General features: G+C 33.4%; 1 non-coding gene across 1 annotated transcript; it reads right to left on the minus strand.

The window, feature by feature from the left end:
- Positions 1 to 5741: 5741 nt before the first annotated feature.
- Positions 5742 to 5848, minus strand: LOC128036392 (small nucleolar RNA R71). The gene has a single exon (XR_008193189.1). It is a non-coding gene; the product is annotated as a small nucleolar RNA R71 (small nucleolar RNA).
- Positions 5849 to 6164: the final 316 nt, after the last annotated feature.

Below are 6164 nucleotides of genomic sequence, written 5' to 3' on the forward strand. Positions count from 1 at the left end.
AATCACCAGCATTTAGAAAGAAATAAGAAAGAACCGAATGGAGAATACTACCTCTTGAAAACTCGACTGAATCTCACTATACCCTATTGTCGCACACTTAGATCTCTTCGTCAGGAGCTAGTCTGCATTTGGTTTTCACATTGGCTCACCTGTGAGAGATTTAAGCTGCCATGGCCGCAAGCTCTAAGGTCGAATGATGAAGATGATTATTCTCATGTCCATCTTTTATGTCCTTCTCTACAGTACATGTGTCCTTTCCCTAAAATTATTCTATCCTTATTCGTACAGGTTATTTAAACCAAACTGGACAGCTCACGCAATTTTGCTTCTTATCCTAATAACTGTCATGTGCGACGACAATTCTGAACACAATCTGGAATTAACCCAAGCAACTACATTGCAAACATCTGTCAAATGCGGCGATAATTCTGGATGCAATCTGGAATTAACTCATGTAGCGACATTAATGCAATAAGATAGCAAAATTAAGGATAAAATAGGCTAGGATTAACTGAGTTATAAAATGCAATTTACTAAATAGAAAATGCTAAAATGTATGCTAAGGATAACTAAATGGGAACAATTTAACCAATAAGTAGGGGGAAAACCTATGTTCTTTCTAGTGCTATCATGCTTTCATAAACAATATAAAATTGATATAAAGTGAAAGCATGGTAATTAAATTGACAAAATAAAGCAAACGAAAGAGCTTGATTATATTGAAATTAATTGGGAATCCACAAAGTTTGAATGCTTCCACAATTCAGATATCTTGAAATCAATAAGAACAGATGAAAGAAATCTAAAACCTAAGAACGAAAGAAAACTAAAATAAATTTTACAAAGAGAACCTAGGTTAAAGGATGATGCCCATAACATGTGTCAAAGGAACCTATTTATAGCTTTTAGGTGGTTGTCGTCCTTGACCCTAGGTTAGCTGACGTCCTTGAGTTTAAAGTTTGATTATGTACACCAAAATGCCCTTGCTTAGTGTTTTATTTCCATCATAGAGTCGATGTCGCAACACACTAGGACTTGTGTCATGACAGAGGTGACCGTATACTCCTCATTTAGATGTCTTCAGGGGTATGTCTCGACACCCTTAGTCTGTGTCGTGGCATCGAAGGCAAACTTGAGCTTTCTCCATTCTATTCCATATGTTGCGACATCGAGTCATTTGTGTTGTGATATAGCAACCAGTATTCATTTAGTACGTATTCTAATGGTCTATTATACACTCACAAAGTGCGTTAGCTCACCCTTAGGCTTCATTCTACCCCTAAGGTAAATAAAAGACTCAATTGCACACTTTATTGAATGTAAATAAAACTAAGAAAACTTAACTAAAACATAACGAAAATTCTTGTATTCAAGCTCCTTAAATGCGAAAACTAGTTTAATCTGCTACATCAAATTAATACAGATCTTTCTTCTCTTGAGTCAAGTTCTTTAGGCTACTCAATACTTTACCCGAATGGAGTGCAATGGCTTTAACGTGCTCCTTCCCTTCTCTCCGAGAATTACTCTTGGTATTACTTGGGATCCTGATGCCAGTCTGCCTCTTGATATCTCCCATCATGCTCACAAATTAGCTTATTTAATCTTAAAGTTTTTTCAATGTCTTAGTTGTTTGGGTGCACTCAGACTGCACCTGTTTCACTTTCGTCCGTATTGACTGCATCTCTCCCTTGATTTGATCCAATCGTTGACCATATATATTATGGTCGTTTGGTTTGGCCATTTCCTTAGGTTTCTGTAAATATGGAGGCTAGTAAATAGTGTTTTGTTTAATAGGGTTAGAATTATTTCCTCTTCCCTGATTTTCGCCCCATCTCAAATTCGAGTGATCTCTCCAACCAAGATTATAAGTATTTGAATAGAGATTTCCACCCTTATTCTCTATGCAATTCACGTTCTTAACTGGGTTATCAAAATATTGGCTAAGAGGTTTATCGCTACCAAATATTGAAGATTGGTTAAATGTTGACTCTATCTAATTGAGTCAATCCAAAATCTATTGATATCTATCATCCATCTGGGCCACTAATATAAATTCATCACCATGTTCTTTATAAGGTCATACGCATCCTCGTATATTGGGTTCATCAAGTCTTGATTGCGGGTGTGCATCTAATCCACTATAGAACATATTTGGATCAACGTGTTGGTTTCTCCAACATACATCAATCAACATTAAAACATGCTCAGCATACTTCAATGGAAGTAATATTAACAAATATGCATGCTTTTGAACCACTTAGCAAAAATTCCTGAATAAGTATGTAGGTATCGATATTGTAAAAAAGGTATCGATGTTTCTCTTAAAATATATAGATACCGATTAGAAAATCGATACCAAATCAGTATTCTATTTTCAATTTAAAAATTAAAGTCTCAAAAATTATCGATACCCTTATTAAAGTATCGATTATTTTACCCTTAGTATTAATACTCGTGATATGGTATCAATACCAAATTGCAAAATTGACTTCCTGCACTTTCGAAAATCACAGAGATCATTTTTAAATCCCAAATATCGATACATCTACTCCAAACCACAAAAATTCAGCATATAACAACATATAGTCCATTTCAACATAGTGCTATTCAACATACATCTATTAAATCATTATACAAGCACCAAGACATCCGAAATGGCAGTTCAAATGTCACAAAAAAGTCTGAACAACAACCAAATACCAACTTCAATGTTTCAAAATAATTAAAGTAATAAAGACATGTAAACAACCCAAATACCATGCAAAAATCAGCAATAAGTCTAGAACATTGCATTTGTTCCCCAAAACATAAACAACTAATTAAACACCTATAAATTAATGTAAAAGACTTGCTTGCATCACCCACCGAAACCACACTGCTCACAACGGGCCTCAACTAATCTCCATTGTTTAAAAAGGAGTGGGCGAGCTTAACAAGCTCAGTGAATGTTCAGAAAAAATATCATGCAAACGTATCATCATGCAATATCAAGCAACCATATAGCATAATTACAACATTCCTTAGTGTCATGTTACTTATCCATGCATTTTCTATTGATTTATTTACATAATAATCACATATCATTTAAACATAGATCACAATACTCATAAACATATTTATAGATAATTTGGAACTTGAGTTATGAAACGTAAAAGTGGACTCTACCACCACTAATCAGATACACAGATCTCCAACACACCAATTGACTCATAGAGTCGAACATATCCCAAAAAGTGAACTATAAAGCTAATACTCTCCAACACACTAAATATGTCCCATTGAATGGAGCTTAGCTCACATTCCCTTATCTCTCCAACCTGTCCCAAGGCCTCCATGCCAAAAAACACAATGCATATAGGGAAGTACTCACAATCCTATAGCATTCCAACTATATCCAACGGTCTCAAAGATCACAAGGCCAAAATATCTATTATTAACACACACATTTACTTACCGTTCGCTACAATTTATCTTTGCATAATCACATTATAAGCACAACATATTCACTGTCATATGGCACGTATATCATGCCAACAATTAACTTTTTCACGATAGCCATCAAAAGCTTATTACACATATCACAATGTTACATTTTAATCTACAAATTCACAACACATTTTCACATATAAATTCATGAGTATGAGAAAACTTACACTCAGAATTTAGAGTAGGGGTTTATGCTACTTCTACATTCCTAATTAACGTAATGAATCGTGTCCACAAGTAGTGATTCTAAACACTTACCAATTAAGCTTTAGCCCAGACACCGAAAGCTCAAACTGACCTTTCCTTAACTCGTACAAGGTCCAAAAAAATCTGAAGATTCAACACAATAAATCACACAACAATACAATCAACAATTAACTAAAGACTCACCTTAAGCAATTAAAAAACAAGCCTAAACTAAGTTCTCATGTAACTGAAACCTTTGACATATCAAACTTGAGATTCACATATCTCAGTCTATACTTAATATTTTTGCCTAAAATGAATTCCATTCATCTAATTATTTACCTATGCCTGATTCCAAACTTTTAAACTACACAAAACTACTAAATTCATGGTATCAAAATTTTCGACATGTTTATGGCAATTTTCACAAAAATCCATTAAAATGGTGGAAACATTTAATGAAACTTAAAAGAAAGTTTAAGAACCTTCTAATTACATCAAAACTAATTGAAAAAACTTTGAAACCACATTTTAAAACAATATCCTGAAATCCACCATTAACGATCCAATTTTCGAGTTTTATCTAAAACATGCAATTTAATGGCTAAAAACTCAGTTTTAAAGACCCAATAACATTAAAAACTAATAAGAAATTGAATTTTTACCTTCAATGGAAGAAAAATGAGCTTTTGGTGCAACTCCAAGAAAACACACAACTACGAAAGATAATGAAATCAATGGTAGTTTTAGTGTTTTTATGAAATTGTAGGGGGATTTAATGGTTGGAGGATTGAAGGAAATCAAAAGAATAAAGTTTGGAAATAAAAATTTGATGAACAAGGGTTTGGATGCAAGGGACGACACAAGAATAAGGGAAGAAGAAAAACTAACGTGAAATATCCAGGAGAAGGGTGAAAATAGGGTGTTTTTATAGTTTTGGTTTAATTGCCTTTTAAAAACTCAAAATTTAGACCCTTTTACAAATCAATCCACTTTTCAAAATTCAAGGTCTCTAAAAATCTTTTAAAAATTGATTTAATTTCCTAAAAATCATATTCGAAAACATTTATAGTTTCCATGCTTACGAAATTTCGAGCACACTAAAGCTAAAATCCCTAAAACTCCTAAGCCCAATTTTAGGGTGTGACATTCTTCTCGTGCCATCTTTGTTGTATTTTTTAGTTAATTAATTTAGTTAATTTTAGTTTTTAATCAATCACTCAAATTATTCAGTTAAATAATAGAAAGACGGTAATTACTAGTACTTTTAGTCTTCATGGGAACGATATATTTGCTTAGCTATACTATTAATTGGTAGGTGCACTTCTCTTAATCAAATTTTTAGTTAATTCTGTGACACATCAAGTTTTTGGCGTTGTTGCCAGGGACTAAAATATTAGGAAAATTTTATTTTTGTTAATTTAGCCATTTATTTTAATTTTAATTTTTTTAATTTAATTGTTACATTTTAATTTTTCTTATTTTTATTGTTACAGGTTCTTTTGGTTTATGACTAGAGGAAACTCAATGAAACCATTAGTTTTTTATAATGAGATCGAAAAAGTTGCTCGTAGAAATCGGAGAAAGTTAGAGAAGCAAGACAAGATCAATAGATTTTAATAGACAACCAAGAGCAAAAGGACATTACTGTGGAGATGGATAATAATCCTATAAAGTCGTACCTTCCTACACGTCCTGCTCCTCGAACTATGTATGACTATGCTAAGCCCACTTTAATTAGGGTTGAATTGAGTATTGTCAAATCAACAATTGCTACAAATAATTTTGAGCTTAAGCTGAACACAATTCAGATGGTGCAACAATATGTTCAGTTTGATGGGTTGTAATATGAAGGTCCTAATGTTCATTTAGCTAATTCTCTAGAGATCTACGACACATTTAAGATAATTGGCGTTACTGATGATTCCATGCACGTACGGTTGTTCCCATTCTCTTTGAGGAATAAGGCAAAATAGTGGCTGAATTCACTTCCATAGGGTTCCATTACGACATGGGTTCAGATGACTGAGAAGTTTCTATTGAAGTACTTTCCACTTCCCAAAACAGCTAAGTTAAGGAATAACATCTCTTCTTTTGCTCAATTTGACCTTGAGACATTGTATGATGCATAGGAGAGATTTAAGAATCTTCTGAGAAGGTGTCCTTATCATGGGTTACCTTTGTGGTTACAAGTTCAAACCTTTTATAACAGTTTGAATCCCTCAACTAGGCAAATAATTGATGCAACAACTGGTGGACCAGTAAATAATAAAACACCTGAGGGCAGCCCAAGAATTTATTGAAGAGATAGCACTGAATAACTATCAGTGGTAATTTATGAGAAAAAAGCCTACCAAGACAACTAGTGTTTTTAATATAGATGCAGTTGCTATGTTGGAAAGTTAATTGGAAGCGCTGAGCAAAAAGATTGATGGTTTGAGTTGTATTAAATAGGTGAATTCAATAGTGTAATGCAATGCAACTGGACTAGG

Source organism: Gossypium raimondii, chromosome 13 (genome assembly GCF_025698545.1).
Source record: "Gossypium raimondii isolate GPD5lz chromosome 13, ASM2569854v1, whole genome shotgun sequence".
NCBI lineage: Eukaryota > Viridiplantae > Streptophyta > Magnoliopsida > Malvales > Malvaceae > Gossypium > Gossypium raimondii.